Genomic DNA, 17,500 nt, shown 5'->3' with positions numbered 1-17,500 from the left:
ACATCATCACTACCATCATCACCATCAACATCATCACTGCCATCATCACCATCATCACTACCATCATCACCATCAACATCATCACTGCCATCATCACCATCAACATCATCACTACCATCACTACCATCATCACCATCAACATCATCACTACCATCATCACCATCAACATCATCACTACCATCATCACCATCAACATCATCACTGCCATCATCACCATCAACATCATCACCATCAACATCATCACTGCCATCATCTCCATCAACATCATCACTACCATCATCACCATCAACATCATCACTGGCATCATTACCATCAACATCATCACTACCATCATCACCATCAACATCATCACTACCATCACTACCATCATACCATCAACATCATCACTACCATCATCACCATCAACATCATCACTACCATCATCATCCTCATCATCATCCTCATCATACCATTGACTATCAGTTGCATGCTGTAGTTTAGTTTCTCCCTGATACCATTTCTCTGGCATGTACTGTAGCCTTGACTTCCTCAAGTTAAAAACACTTAGAAAGTCAAGCTGTCATCTCATAACATAACACAATAAATCCCTCCCTCCCTCGCTTTATCTTTCTCTCACTCCCTCCATCCATCCCGCTCCCATCTCTGTTTAATCTCTCTTTCACTCCCTCTTTCATCCCTCACTCCCCCCAAATCCCTCACACTCTCTCTCATCCCTCACTCCTTTGACAGAACACTTCAACCTGTTCTGCTGCTTTCCATCTCTCTCTCTCTCTCTCTCTCTCTCTCTCTCTCTCTCTCTCTCTCTCTCTCTCTGTACCTCTCTCTCTACCTCTACCTCTCTGTACCCCTCTCTCTCTCTCTCTACCTCTACCTCTCTGTACCTCTACCTCTCTCTCTCTCTCTCTCTCTCTCTCTCTCTCTCTCTCTCTCTCTCTACCTCTCTGTACCTCTCTTACTCTCTCTCTCTCATTCTGTTCTTCATCATGCTAGTCATCCCCACCCCCCTGCAGAGTCGTATCGATGGTGTGTTTCTTGGCACAGTGTCCTGCTTCCTAACCCCTGTCCATCCATCATACCCTGAGCCAACTACTCAACCCAACGTGCTACTCAACCCAACGTGCTTCTCAACCCAACGTGCTACTCAACCCAAGAGCTCAGTGTGTGTGTGTGTGTGTGTGTGTGTGCATTCTTGTGCGTGTGTGTGTGTCCAGCAGCCCATGTGTATCACAGAGAGAGCCTCAGCAGAGAGACAGAGAGATTGAGTGGTTGAGCGCTTGGCTGAACAAAGCAAAGCAAAGTAAGCCAGGCCCCATGGCTACCCTCCTCAACCCTACGTTCCACTTCCACTGCTCCTCAGAGCAGAACATCGCCAGCACATTTCCACAACACATGTGGCTTCAATGGAGAAAATAAAGTCAAGTATGCAGCAGAGGGTTTCATATGCACCACAGTAGTCTGCACTTAGAACACTGGCAGTATCCGATTTGACAGAAGCATGACATTTGTTTGTTTTCTGTAGGGAGGTTCTCGGGAGGGTGGTGATATATGTCTGTCTGTGTGTGTGTGTGTACATGTATATGAAATGTGTGTGTGTTCCTAAGTGTAGTGTACTCTGTGTGTGTGTGTGTGTGTGTTCTGTGGGGAGTTTCCTGGAATTTGTCCACCTGGAAGCAATCATCTCCGAGGTCATGACAGTGCCTCTCAGTCTCGCGCCACTAAAATACTTCCCCCGGTAAACGACCCAGGGAACCATTGAGAGCAACACTGACCTAGGACATAGTTAACATTTCTGACATCTCAAGTTGCCCATCAGGTGATACTTGTTATAGTGTATGTCTCATTTTATGTCTTATAATGAGGAAAGTAATTTGCTTTTCACACTGCAGTTTGGTTTATAGCACTAAGAGCAAAGAGCTGTGTTGTAAATGTGATGAAGGTTAAAGTTAGAGAGCTGTCAGCAACCATAAAAGTCAAACCCCCAGCTGCACTAACAATAACAAACAAACTAAGTCTTCAACCTTTCACCCTTTCTACAGAGGCCAGTGTAATACACAGAGCCTGCAGAGGAAGAACTGAGAAACAAAGGTTCCGGATTCACTGAAAGTTCTTAAGAACTTTTTCAAATTCCTTCTTAAGATGATTCTGCACAGAGCCCTTCTGGGCCAATAATCAAAGCAACTCAAAGTAGGATGTTATGTCATTCATTATGATCCAAAAGACAAAACTGATCGTAGATCAGAAGCACTCCTAGTCCGACACGATTTGTGAATACGGTCCCTGATCTCAGAAAGAGCTTACAAACAGAGTCTGGATTTAATTAACATTCTTAAGAAGGAATTTTCTAAATTTGCTCTTAAGATTTTTGTGTTTTTTTGTGTGTTTTCTTTCTTATGAAGATTATTTTTGCGAAAATAGTTTTGAGTGAATCCACTAACTGGGGCCTCAGTTATTCACTGGAAAAGCGAGTGTAGAAGGGAAAATGACAGGGAACGAGGGAAAGACAAGTATGCACATGAAGGAGTATTAGACTCTGGGAGCTTAGCTGAGGCTGGAAATACAATACTTTAATGTGTGTGTGTGTGTGTGTGTGTGTGTGTGTGTGTGTGTGTGTGTGTGTGGGTCAGGTTTGGACCAGTCTTAGCTCTGTATGGCTCTGTGGCATGAAAAGGGAAACTTATCTTACTATAATCTACTCTAAGAAGTTACTGTTCCCCCGTTCTTTCAGCAGGGTTTATAATTAATAAGTAACTTATACCTCCTTTAAGAGGCAGATATAGAAATATGATAGATAGAATGGACATGGTCTGAGGGATATACTAGCCTCCCGAGTGGCGCAGTGGTCTAAGGCACTGCATCGCAGTGCTAGCTGTGCCACTAGAGATCCTGGTTTGAATCCAGGCTCTGTCGTAGCCGGCCGCGACCGGGAGACCCATGGGGCGGCGCACAATTGGCCCAGCGTTGTCCAGGGTAGGGGAGGGAATGGCCGGCAGGGATGTAGCTCAGTTGGTAGAGCATGGCGTTTGCAACGCCAGGGTTGTGGGTTCGGTTCCCACGGGGGGCCAGTATACATAAAATAATGTATGCACTCACTAACTGTAAGTCGCTCTGGATAAGAGCATCTGCTAAATGACAAAAAATGTAAAATATACAGATCTGGCTTTATGGCACGGACACAGAACCCTATCTAGTGTTAGGGCTCTGCTATACTGAAGCGTTACTGATTCAACAATAGAAATGTAAAGGTAAATTCCGATTGAGCCGACATAATGCAGCGTTTACCGTGAATGCAGTCTCCGCTAGAGCGGGAACATTGCCTTTAAATGCGGATTGAATAGAGCCCCTAATCTACTCAAAGTGACTTGTTCTCCGTTCTTTAAGAAGGCGCCATAATTAATGAGTACCTTTAAAGCTGGAATTCATAGCGGTGAAACTGCCACATCCGTTTGCGATATTACAACAACAAAGACGTTACTTCAAACAACAAACACTGTTTTTTTCTCCCTCTGACATCATTGCACGCGCAATAGAACAGTAGAGTATGTACTACCACAATCCTGAATGCACATTTCATTCAAACAAAAACAATAACAAATGCGCCTGGGGCGGCCAGTGGCGCTGTTTCGCCTATCATGGATCTTAGCTTTAAGACACAGCTAGAAACAGAGGAACATTGAGGACATTGTCTGAGTGATATACATATCTGGCTCTATGGCACGGATAGGGAATCTTATCTAGTTCTAATCTACTTTAAGAAGTTACAGTTTCTCTCTTTCAGCAGGGCCGATGATTTAATAATTAACTTATACCCTCCTTTAGGAGGTAGAAATATAGTAGACGGAATGGACACGGTCTGAGATTGACTGTACTGCATTGAGAGTGGGAGGGAAACCTATCTAGTCTAAAATCTACTCTAAGAAGTTACTGTTTCTCTCTGTCTTTCTTTCAGTGACTTATAATGTACCTCCCCCCACCCAGTCATGGTCGTAGAAACGCAGTAGATAGAACAGATATGGTTTTATTAGGCTTTTACAGTTCCACTTTATCTGGCCTAAAGGTCTATGACACACAACTGACTAATCACAGAGAACGAGGGAGGGCAAATAAAGAGAAACCATTTTGATAAACTCCCATATCTATTGGGTGAAAACCACAGTGTGCCATCACAGCTGCAAGATTTGTGACCTGTTGCCACAAGAAAAGGGCAACCAGTGAAGAACAAACACCACTGTAAATACAACCCATATTTATGTTTATTTATTTTCCCTTTTGTACTTTAACTATTTGCACATTGTTACAACACTGTATATATACATAATATGACATTTGAAATGTCTTTATTCTTTTGGAACTTCTGAGTGTAATGTTGACTGTTAATATTTATTGTTTATTTCACTTTTGTTTACTATCTACTTCACTTGCTTTGGCAATGTTAACATACGTTTCCCATGCCAATAAAGCCCTTAAATTGAATTGAGAGAGAGAGAGAGAGAGAGAGAGAGAGAGAGAGAGAGAGAGAGAGAGAGAGAGAGAGAGAGAGAGAGAGAGAGAGAGAGAGAGAGAGAGAGAGAGAGAGAGAGAGAGAGAGAGAGAGAGAGAGAGAGAGAGAGAGAGAGGGAATGTTCTGTACTTACAGTAAGTCAAGTCAACATGTGAGTCGGTCAACAAGTATGTCAACCAACAAGTATGTCAACTCCTGTGTATAAGTCAAGTCATCAGAATATGTGTTTTTTGAGATTGGTGACAGTTTCCTGCCTCATACTACCATATTCACACACAAACATAGAATCGCAGCCTCAAAGATCTGAGACCAATTGTAAAATTCTATTTCCACGACCTCAGCGTCACAAACACACCATGGCATCACCTCAATGGGGACTTTTTCCGTGTGCGCGTTCGTGTGTGTGTGTGTGTGTGTGTGTGTGTGTGTGTGTGTGTGTGTGCGTGTGTGTGTGTGTGTGTGTGCGTGTGTGTGTGTGTGCGTGCGTGTGCGTGTGTGTGTGTGTGTGTGCGTGTGCGTGTGCGTCTGTGTGACGCCCTGTTAAGCAGGCCAGATCCCAGCCGTAGATATCCACCATGCCTGTCTGACAGCCAGTCTCATGATGATAACCGCTCTACTGGAGTTTCCAGTCCTCTGTACACTTCACCTGCAAGATGGTGCTGAAGCTCTCTTTCATTTATTATTACATGCACACGCATGTACACTATATATTATAGCCGTGCCATAGCAATGTGTTTGGACAGGTACTCTAGAATATGCAGCGATGTGTTTAAACTTTAAACTTCGAATAGATTGGCATTGTCAAGTCTGAATTAAATCTATCAAGAGTCTTTTTCTTCTTACATCCTATCCTCCATTGTTTGTAGTTGTCTGAGGTATTTCCTAAGACTGACAAGTCTCCTAAATGACTCATCGTTATATCAGTTATATCTCGTTGGGTTGTGCAGCAGCCAGAGTGTGTGTGTTTATCTGTCCAGCAGTCAGACTTGAATTATCAGGCTTATTATACAGTGAGGGAAAAAAGTATTTGATCCCCTGCTGATTTTGTACATTTGCCCACTGACAAAGACATGATCAGTCTATAATTTTAATGGTAGGTTTATTTGAACAGTGAGAGACAGAATAACAACAACAAAATCCAGAAAAACGCATGTCAAAAATGTTATAAATTGATTTGCATTTTAATGAGGGAAATAAGTATTTGACCCCCTCTCAATCAGAAAGATTTCTGGCTCCCAGGTGTCTTTTATACAGGTAACGAGCTGAGATTAGGAGCACACTCTTAAAGGGAGTGCTCCTAATCTCAGCTTGTTACCTGTATAAAAGACACCTGTCCACAGAAGCAATCAATCAATCAGATTCCAAACTCTCCACCATGGCCAAGACCAAAGAGCTCTCCAAGGATGTCAGGAACAAGATTGTAGACCTACACAAGGCTGGAATGGGCTACAAGACCATCGCCAAGCAGCTTGGTGAGAAGGTGACAACAGTTGGAGCGATTATTCGCAAATGGAACACAAAAGAACTGTCAATCTCCCTCGGCCTGGGGCTCCATGCAAGATCTCACCTCGTGGAGTTGCAATGATCATGAGAACGGTGAGGAATCAGCCCAGAACTACACGGGAGGATCTTGTCAATAATCTCAAGGCAGCTGGGACCATAGTCACCAAGAAAACAATTGGTAACACACTACGCTGTGAAGGACTGAAATCCTGCAGCGCCTGCAAGGTCCCCCTGCTGAAGAAAGCACATATACAGGCCCGTCTGAAGTTTTTCAATGAACATCTGAATGATTCAGAGGAGAACTGGGTGAAAGTGTTGTGGTCAGATGAGACCAAAATCGAGCTCTTTGGCATCAACTCAACTCGCCGTGTTTGGAGGAGGAGGAATGCTGCCTATGACCCCAAGAACACCATCCCCACCGTCAAACATGGAGGTGGAAACATTATGCTTTGGGGGTGTTTTTCTGCTAAGGGGACAGGACAACTTCACCGCATCAAAGGGACGATGGACGGGGCCATGTACCGTCAAATCTTGGGTGAGAACCTCCTTCCCATTGAAAATGGGTCGTGGATGGGTATTCCAGCATGACAATGACCCAAAACACACGGCCAAGGCAACAAAGGAGTGGCTCAAGAAGAAGCACATTAAGGTCCTGGAGTGGCCTAGCCAGTCTCCAGACCTTAATCCCATAGAAAATCTGTGGAGGGAGCTGAAGGTTCGAGTTGCCAAACGTCAGCCTCGAAACCTTAATGACTTGGAGAAGATCTGCAAAGAGGAGTGGAACAAAATCCCTCCTGAGATGTATGCAAACCTGGTGGCCAATTACAAGAAATGTCTGACCTCTGTGATTGCCAACAAGGGTTTTGCCACCAAGTACTAAGTCATGTTTTGCAGATAGGTCAAATACTTATTTCCCTCATTAAAATGCAAATCAATTTATAACATTTTTGACATGCGTTTTTCTGGATATTGTTGTTGTTATTCTGTCTCTCACTGTTCAAATAAACCTACCATTAAAATTATAGACTGATCATGTCTTTGTCAGTGTGCAAACGTACAAAATCAGCAGGGGATCAAATACTATTTTCCCTCACTGTATGATTCACAATGGGGAGTTTGTATTGCTATGTGGATGAATAAAACCGGATGAGCTTCGTTCGAGAGTCTCCTATCAGAGAGACTTGAAAAGCTGCAATATTATACGCTTTACAGAAACTTGGCAGTCCATGCAGCTCACGATTGGATGACGGCGGCCTCGGGCAAGTCCAAAGGGGGAGGGGTGTGCTTATTCATAAACAACAACTGGTGCACTGCTTCCATTGTGAAGGAAAACTCCAGATTTTGCTCACATATAGAATACCGCATGGTAAGCTGCAGACTTTTCTATCTTCCAAAAGAGTTCTCATCCATAATTATCATGGCTGTCTACATCCCACCACAAGCCAACAACAACACTTTGACACTCAATGCACTGTATGGGGCCATAAACAAACAAGATACCGCTTGTGAAGAGGCAGTGTTTCTAGTGGGCGGAGACATTAACGCGGGGAGACATAAAACTGTTCTACCTCACTTCTGCCAACATGTTCCTGCGCCACAAGGGGTGCTAAAACTCTAGACCACCTTTATTCTACCTACAGAAAAATCTTTGGCAAATCAGACCACAACCTTATCGCCCTGCTTCCGGTTTACAAAAGAAAGCTCAAACAGGAAGCGCAGGAAGTTCATGAAGTACTCAATACGGAAGTGGTCGGATGAAGCAGACACGTGGCTACAAGATGGTTTTGCTAGTACAGACTGGGATATGTTCTGGGATTCATCCGATAGCATTGAGGAGTTTACCACATCAGTGACGGGCTTCATCAATAAGTGCATAGATGTCGTCGTCCCCACAGTGACAATGCGAACCAAAAAAACAAAAAACATGGATTACAGGCAGCATCTGCGCTGGGATAAAGGCTAGAGCTTCCGCTTACAATGTTTCTCCATGCAGCGCCACGATCGGACGAAGGTGGCCTCGGGCAAGTTCTATATCCATAGATTCAGACAGTCAAGTTTCTGTAAAGCATATAATATTGCAGCTTTTCAAGTCTCTCTAATAGGAGACTCTCGAATGAAGCTCATCCATCTTACAAAGAACGGGACACTGACATGAATGCATACAAGAAAACCCACTACGACCTCCGACGAGACCTTAAACATGAAAAAGGACAATATAGTATGAAGGTGGAATCCTATTACACCGGCTCCGACACTCGTTGGATGTGGCAGGGCTTGCAGACGATAGTGGATTACAAAGGGAAACCCAGCCATGCCCAGTGACGTAGCTCTCCCTGACGAGCTAAATGCCTTTTATGCTCGCTTCAAGGAAAACAACACAGAGTCTTGCTTGAAAACACCTGTTGTTCCGGATGACTGTGTGATCTCGCTCTCCATGGCCGATGTAAGACTTTTAAACAGTTTAGCACTCCCAAGGCCGCCGGGCGAGATGGAATACCAGGGCGTGTTCTCAGAGCATGTGCAGACCAGCTGGCAAGTGTCTTCACTGACATTTTCAATCTCTTCTTGTCTCAGTCTGAAATCCCAACATGTTTCAAGCTGACCACCATTGTCCCTGTTTCCAAGGTAACCTCCCTAAATGACTATCGTCCTGTAGCACTCACATCTGTAATTATGAAAGGTTGGTCATAACACACATCAACACCATTATCCCAGACACGCTGGACCCACTCCAATTCACATGCCGCCCCAACAGATCCACAGATGCCGTAATCTCAAATGCACCACACACTACTCTCTCCCACCTGGACAAGAGGGGAAATAACTGTGTGAGAATGCTTGTCATAGACTACAGTTCCCTCCAAGCTCATCACCAAGCTCGGGACCCTGGGACTGAACATCTCCCTCTGCAACTGGATCCGGGACTTCCTGACGGTCGGCTCCAGGTGGTGAGGGTAGTCAACAACACCTCCGCCAAGCTGACCCTCAACACGACTCCAACACCATCATCAAGCTAACGACACGACGGTGGTATGCCTGACAGCCTACAGGGAGGAGGTCAGAGACTTGGCAGTGTGGTGCCAGGACAACAACCTCTACCTCAACGTCAGCAAGACAAAGGAGCTTCCATTATATTCAATTTTATTTGGAATGGCTAGCCTGACAGAATTAAACAGGCCTATTTATATAATGAATATGAATTTGGAGGGCAGAAATTATTAATTTAAAGCATTAGTCCTCTCACTAAAGGCTTCAGTCACACAAAAGCTATGTTTAAATCCTAACTGGTTCTCTAGCAGATTAGTTGGAATGTCTCACCCCATGTTCAAGAATGGCCCTTTTCCCTTTATTCAGATTACAACCTCTCCCTTTCGGTTATTTGAAAATGAAATAATCTCCAAAATATCGCTATTTTTAAAACAAGCCTATTTGTTGCAATTTCAGTTTAATCCACCAGAAAAGACAGAACAAATATTACAACAAATATTATGGTTAAACTCAATTATACTAATTGATAAATATATATATATAATTTTTTACAGTATAATCTTTGTAAATTATATCATAAATATGACTTGTGGAGTTATGTCACACATGGAGCTAACAAAAATCTATCCAAAATTACAACCAACTAATTTTTTTATTTTTTTTATTACATTTTACCTTTATTTAACTAGGCAAGTCAGTTAAGAACAAATTCTTATTTACAATGACGGCCTACACCGGCCAAACCCGGACGACGCTGGGCCAATTGCAGCATTACCGCAAGTGGAAGGCGTAAAAAGTAAGGAACATGTCTGTTAGCCCTGTATTAAAGACCAAAATTGGTTAAAGAAAAAAAGTATACCAGTTTCATTTAAGGACCAAAAAATTGATAGCTTTGCCATACAGGTTGCAAAATAGTTGGGAAGAGATTTTCGATGTACCGATTCCATGGCACATGGTTTATGAACTGATACACAAAACTACATTTACCTGGAGTTAAGCACCCGGCCTCACCCTACTAGAACCTGAAGTCATATGTCTACTGTTTGCTGATGATCTGGTGCTTCTGTCACCAACCAAGGATGGCCTACAGCAGCACCTAGACCTGGGCCCTGACAGTAAATCTCAGTAAGACAAAAATAATGGTGTTCCAAAAAAAACACAAATACAAATTCCATCTAGACAATGTTGCCCTAGAGTACACAAAAAAACGATACATACCTCAGCCTAAACATCAGCGCCACAGGTAACTTCCACAAAGCTGTGAATGATCTGAGAGACAAGGCAAGAAGGGCCTTCTATGCCAACAAAAGGAACATAAAATTTGACATACCAATTAGGATCTGGCTAAAAATACTTGAATCAGTTATAGAACCCATTGCCCTTTATGGTTGTGAGGTCTGGGGTCCACTCACCAACCAAGAATTCACAAAATGGGACAAACACCAAATTGAGACTCTGCATGCAGAATTCTGCAAAAATATCCTCAGTGTACAACGAAAAACACCAAATAATGCATGCAGAGCAGAATTAGGCCGATACCCGCTAATTATCAAAATCCAGAAAAGAGCCGTTAAATTCTATAACCACTTAAAAGGAAGCGATTCCCAAACCTTCCATAACAAAGTCATCACCTACAGAGAGATGAACCTGGAGAAGAGTCCCCTAAGAAACACAAACAGACCCCACAGAGCCCCAGGACAACAACAACAACACAATGAGACCCAACCAAATCATGAGAAAACAAAAAGATAATTACTTGACACATTGGAAAGAATTAACAAAAAAAACAGAGCAAACTAGAATGCTATTTGGCCCTAAACAGAGAGTACACAGTGGCAGAATACCTGACCAATGTGACTGACCCAAACATAAGGAAAACTTTGACTATGTACAGACTCAGTGAGCATAGCCTTGCTATTGAGAAAGGCCACCGTAGGCAGACCTGGCTCTCAAGAGAAGACAGGCTATGTGCACACTGCCCACAAAATGAGGTGGAAACTGAGCTGCACTTCCTAACCTCCTGCCAAATGTATGACTATATTAGAGACACATATTTCCCTCAGATTACAGAGATCCACAAAGAATCGAAAACAAACCCAATTTTGATAAACTCCCTTATCTACTGGGTGAAAAACCACAGTATGCCATCACAGCAGCAAGATTTGTGACCTGTTGCCACAAGAAAAGGGCAACCAGTGAAGAACAAACACCATTGTAAATTCAACCCATATTTATGTTTATTTATTTTCCCATTTGTACTTTAACTATTTGCACATTGTTACAACACTGTATATATATATATATATATATATATATATATATATATATACATAATATGACATTTGAAATGTCTTACTGTTAATATTTATTGTTTATTTCACTTTTGTTTACTATCTACTTCACTTGCTTTGGCAATGTTAACATACGTTTCCCATGCCAATAAAGCCCTTAAATTGAAATTGAAATTGAATTGAGAGAGAGAAAGAGAGAGAGAGACCATTGTAAATACAACCCATATTTATGTTTATTTATTTTCTCTTTTGTACTTTAACTATTTGCACATTGTATATATATATATATACATATGACATTTGAAATGTCTTTATTATTTTGGAACTTCTGAGTGTAAACATAAGTTGCCACAGCCCCCGGCCAACCTTAACTACAGTAGATCATTTTATTAACCAACTTCCCTCCCTCCCTCCCTCCCTCCCTCCCTGTCTCTCCCTCCCTCACTCTGTCTCTCCCTCCCTCTCTTTGTCTCATTGTTCTGTCTCTCTTTACCCAGAACTCTACCTTTTTTGTTTTCTCTCAAGCTCTCTCTTTCTTTCTGTTTCTACACTCTCTCTCTCTCTCTCTCTCTCTCTCTCTCTCTCTCTCTCTCTCTCTCTCTCTCTCTCTCTCTCTCTCTCTCTCTCTCTCTCTCTCTCTCTCTCTCTCTCTCTCTCTCTCTCTCTCTCTCTCTCTCCTTTAGTGTTCCTTTCTTTTCCTCTCCCAGTCTCCTCTGTTTACAGGTTATGGATCGAGACTCTTTCTTTCCTTCTTTCTCTCTTCTTCTTCTTTTTAAAGACACAAAGTGCACCAGACAGGTGGCTGACTCCAAACCTTGGCCCGGGACGACGGGAGAGATGAAGGGAGAGCAAGAAGGGGGAGCGAGGGAGGACAGAGGGAGGGACGGAGCGAGGGAGAGAGGGAGGGATGGAGGGAGAGAGGGAGGGAGAGCGGGAGGACAGAGGGAGTGATGGAGGGAGAGAGGGAGGGAGAGCGGGAGGACAGAGGGAGTGATGGAGGGAGAGAGGGAGGGAGAGCGGGAGGACAGAGGGAGTGATGGAGGGAGAGAGGGAGGGAGAGCGGGAGGACAGAGGGAGTGATGGAGGGAGAGAGGGAGGGAGAGCGGGAGGACAGAGGGAGTGATGGAGGGAGAGCAAGGAGGGGGGTAGACAATCGACACTAGACACACAGATGCTTTTGTGAGTTTATGTTTCTGGTAAAAATTAGACTAACACTAAGACACACCCCCCCCACACACCTCTGGCCATCATTCGTTAGTCGTTTTTAGACATTTTTAACCCTGCTGAATAGAGTCCACTTTGTTGGTACGCGTCACGTCCCATACTGTCTACGTATGAGTGTGTGTCTGCCTGCCCTTTGATGGTTTGGATGGTTAAATAATGTATCTACAGTAGCCAAGATCTAGAGACAGTGTTTCTACAGTAACACCCTATCGCTCTCTTTCCTCTCATCACCCTCTTCCTCCTCTCCTCCATCCCCAGGACCAGAGACTATCCAAATGAACCAGCAGTTTAATGACTAGGAGACGGGATGGTGGAGAGGTGAAAAGAGGAAGGGAATAGCGGGAGGACAAAAAGGGCCATTGAGAAGAGGAGGGATGTGATGATTAACCTCCCGAGTGGCGCAGTGGTCTAAGGCACTGCATCGCAGTGCTAGCTGTGCCACTAGAGATCCTGGTTTGAATCCAGGCTCTGTCGTAGCCGGCCGCGACCGGGAGACCCATGGGGCGGCGCACAATTGGCCCAGCGTCGTCCAGGGTCGGGGAGGGAATGGCTGGCAGGGATGTGGCTCAGTTGGTAGAGCATGGCGTTTGCAACGCCAGGGTTGTGGGTTCGATTCCCACGGGGGTCCAGTATGAAAAAAAAAAAATAATAATAATTATGTATGCACTCACTAACTGTAAGTCGCTCTGGATAAGAGCGTCTGCTAAATGACGTAAATGTAAATGTAATGATTCTCTACGAGGTTTATTGACGGTTCTCTCTCCCTGTAATAATAACTACCTGGTGTATCAACTACCTGTTCTCTCTCCCTGTAATAATAACTACCAGGTGTATCAACTACCTGTTCTCTCTCCCTGTAATAATAACTACCAGGTGTATCAACTACCTGTTCTCTCTCCCTGTAATAATAACTACCAGGTGTATCAACTACCTGTTCTCTCTCCCTGTAATAATAACTACCAGGTGTATCAACTACCTGTTCTCTCTCCCTGTAATAATAACTACCAGGTGTAGGCTCTCTCCATCATCGAGCTCTCTCTCCATCATCAGGCTCTCTCTCCATCATCGGGCTCTCTCTCCATCATCAGGCTCTCTCTCCATCATCGGGATCTCTCTCCATCATCGGGCTCTCTCTCCATCATCAGGCTCTCTCTCCATCATCGGGCTCTCTCTCCATCATCGAGCTCTCCATCATCGGGCTCTCCATCATCGGGCTCTCTCTCCATCATCGGGCTCTCTCTCCATCATCAGGCTCTCTCTCCATCATCGGGCTCTCTCTCCATCATTGGGCTCTCTCTCCATCATCGAGCTCTCCATCATCGGGCTCTCTCTCCGTCATCGGGCTCTCTCTCCATCATCGAGCTCTCCATCATCGGGCTCTCCATCATCAGGCTCTCTCTCCATCATCGGGCTCTCTCTCCATCATCGAGCTCTCCATCATCGAGCTCTCCATCATCGGGCTCTCTCTCCATCATCGGGCTCTCTCTCCATCATCGGGGTCTCTCTCCATCATCGGGCTCTCTCTCCATCATCGAGCTCTCCATCATCGGGCTCTCTGTCCATCATCGGGCTCTCTCTCCATCATCGGGCTCTCTCTCCATCATCAGGCTCTCTCTCCATCATCGGGCTCTCTCTCCATCATTGGGCTCTCTCTCCATCATCGAGCTCTCCATCATCGGGCTCTCTCTCCGTCATCGGGCTCTCTCTCCATCATCGAGCTCTCCATCATCGGGCTCTCCATCATCAGGCTCTCTCTCCATCATCGGGCTCTCTCTCCATCATCGAGCTCTCCATCATCGAGCTCTCCATCATCGGGCTCTCTCTCCATCATCGGGCTCTCTCTCCATCATCGGGGTCTCTCTCCATCATCGGGCTCTCTCTCCATCATCGAGCTCTCCATCATCGGGCTCTCTGTCCATCATCGGGCTCTCTCTCCATCATCGGGCTCTCTCTCCATCATCAGGCTCTCTCTCCATCATCGGGCTCTCTCTCCATCATTGGGCTCTCTCTCCATCATCGAGCTCTCCATCATCGGGCTCTCTCTCCGTCATCGGGCTCTCTCTCCATCATCGGGTCTCTCTCCATCATCGGGCTCTCTCTCCATCATCGAGCTCTCCATCATCAGGCTCTCTGTCCATCATCGGGCTCTCTCTCCATCATTGGGCTCTCTCTCCATCATCGGGCTCTCTCTCCATCATTGGGCTCTCTCTCCATCATCGGGCTCTCTCTCCATCATTGGGCTCTCTCTCCATCATCGGGCTCTCTCTCTATCAGGGCTTGCAAACTATTACAAAGGGAAGCACAGCCGCGAGCTGTGACACAAGCCTACCAGACGAGCTAAATTACTTTTATGCTCACTTCGAGGCAAGCAACACTGAAGCATGCATGAGAGCATCAGCTGTTCCGGACGACTGTGTGATCATGCTCTCCATAGCCGATGTGAGTAAGACCTTCAAACAGGTCAACATTCACAGACGATTACCAGGACGTGTACTCCAAGCATTTGCTGACCAACTGGCAAGTGTCTTCACTGACATTTTCAACCTGTCCTGACTGAGTCTGTAATAACAACATGTTTCAAGCAGACCACCATAGTCCCTGTGCCCAAGAACACTAAGATAACCTGCCTAAATGACTACCGACCCGTAGCACTCACGTCTGTAGCCATGATGTGCTTTGAAAGGCTGGTCATGGCTCACATCAACACCATTATCCCAGAAACCCTAGACCCACTCCAATTTGCATACCGCCCCAACAGATCCACAGATGATACAATCTCTAATGCACTCCACACGGCCCTTTCCCACCTGGACAAAAGGAACACCTATGTGAGAATGCTATTCATTGACTACAGCTCAGTGTTCAACACCATAGTGCCCTCAAAGCTCATCACTAAGCTAAGGACCCTGGGACTAAACACCTCCCCCTGCAACTGGATCCTGGACTTCCTGACGGGCCGCCCCCAGGTGGTAAGGGTAGGTAACAACACATCTGCCACTCTGATCCTCAACACGGGGACCCTCAAGGGTGCGTGCTCAGTCCCCTCCTGTACTCCCTGTTCACCCATGACTGCGTGGCCAGGCACGACTCCAACACCATCATTAAGTTTGCAGACGACACAACATTGGTAGGCCTGATCACAGACAATGATGAGACAGCTTATAGAGAGTCCCCGATATCTCTGTCTCTTTCTCATGCGAATGACGTGGATTTGGGCCTTGTCGGGTGTCTGAAGAAAATCCTTTGCGTCCGACTCGTTAAAGAAAAAATCTCCGTCCAGTATGAGGTGAGTAATCGCTGTCCTGATATCCAGAAGCTATTTTCAGTCATAAGAGACGGTGGCAGAAACATTATGTACAGAATAAGTTACAAATAACGCGAAAAAACACACACAATAGCACAATTGGTTAGGAGCCGTAAAACGGCAGCCATCTTCATGATTTTTCATCACTTCATGTCTCTGAGTGTGTGCGTGCAGTGTGTGTGTGTGTGTGTGTGTGTGTGTGTGTGTGTGTAGTGAGTGTGCATGTGTGCATTTTGCGTGAACACAGTGTGTGTGTGTGTGTGTGTGTGTGTATGTGTGCAGTGTGTGTATGTGGTGAGTGTGTGCAGTAGTCCATGTGTTTCACATTAGGATCCTCTGTCTCTGCCAACAGATAATGGACTACAGCTTCTCTCAATTAGCACAATGAGATTTGACGACCCGCCACCGCTAATATATATCATTGGGAGTGTGTGTGTGTGTGCATGTGTGTGTGTGTGTGTGTGTTTTTGGTATGTGTGTGTGTGTGTGTTTTTGGTGTGTGTGTGTGTGTGTTTGTGCGTATAGGAGAGGCCCTGCATTATAGCTCTCCAATCTCACTGCAGAATCTGACATTTGTCCATAAATGTCAAATTTCGAAGGTTAAGTTAAGGGTTAAGGTTTGGGATAGAGTTAAAACCCCAAAAACACTGGGATTGAACACGCGACCCTCGGAGCCTCGAACCCTCGGAGCCTCGGAGCCTCGGACACTCGGAGCCTCGAACCCTCGGAGCCTCAGAGCCTCGAAACCTCGAACCCTCGAACCCTCGGACCCTCGGACCCTCGGACCCTCGGAGCCTCAGACCCTCGGAGCCTCGGACCCTCGGAGCCTCAGACCCTCGGACCCTCGGAGCCTCAGACCCTCGGAGCCTCGGAGCCTCGTGGCTTACGCCTATCCGTCATTGCCGTCCAAAACGCCCCAGCAAAACCCAAGCTTACTTGATGGTAATACCGCTCACCGTTGCCCTTAGTGGCAGGTTTTGGTTTTGAAGGCATCTCCCAACGTCCTGTGGACATGGACGGACGTCAAATGTTGAAGTGGATCTTGAGCGACCTGTGTGTGTGTGTGTGTGTGTGTCTGTGTGTGTCTGTGTGTGTCTGTGTGTGTGTGTGTGTGTGTGTGTGTGAGTGCGTGCGTGCGCTTGTGGGTGCATGAGTATGTGAGTACGTGTGTGTGTGTCCACTTGCTCACTCGCTCTCATGTGTGCATCTCTTGGATCAACAAGATCTAAGGGTCTCACTTCAGTGTTCAACATTTGTCCGGGGGGTAAATGTACAAATAAGACGGGGCGGCAGGTGGCTTAGTGGGTAAGAGCGTTGTGCCAGTAACCGAAAGGTCGCTGGTTCTAATCCCCGAGCCGACTAGGTGAAAAATCTGTCGATGTGCCCTTGAGCAAGGCACTTAACCCTATTTGCTCCTGTAAGTCGCTCTGGATAAGAGCGTCTGCTAAATGACCAATTATTAATTATAAGACGGTTTTGTTTAGACATTAACGCCGACTGGTTAAGGTAAGGGTTAAGGATTGGGATAGGGTTAAAACAGAAAATACCATTTATTCTAGCAAACGGTTCGGTTAAAGCTAGACCAGCTTTTCAGCTCAAGCGTTTTATACAAAGACAGAGAGACACAGAGTCTCCAGAGTCTAACACTGTAGCCAAAGACCCAAACACACACAGACACACACACACACACAC

At 45.4% G+C, this 17,500-nt stretch overlaps 1 protein-coding gene across 1 annotated transcript in view; it reads right to left on the bottom strand.

The window, feature by feature from the left end:
* LOC121554451 (tumor necrosis factor ligand superfamily member 10) overlaps positions 1 to 17,500 on the bottom strand; it is a 49,272-nt gene that overhangs the window by 8,926 nt on the left and 22,846 nt on the right. The window lies entirely within an intron of this gene.

Source organism: Coregonus clupeaformis, chromosome 27 (assembly GCF_020615455.1).
Source record: "Coregonus clupeaformis isolate EN_2021a chromosome 27, ASM2061545v1, whole genome shotgun sequence".
NCBI lineage: Eukaryota > Metazoa > Chordata > Actinopteri > Salmoniformes > Salmonidae > Coregonus > Coregonus clupeaformis.
The sequence above is the reverse complement of the archived record's forward strand: the minus strand, read 5'-3'. Positions and strand labels throughout refer to the sequence as shown.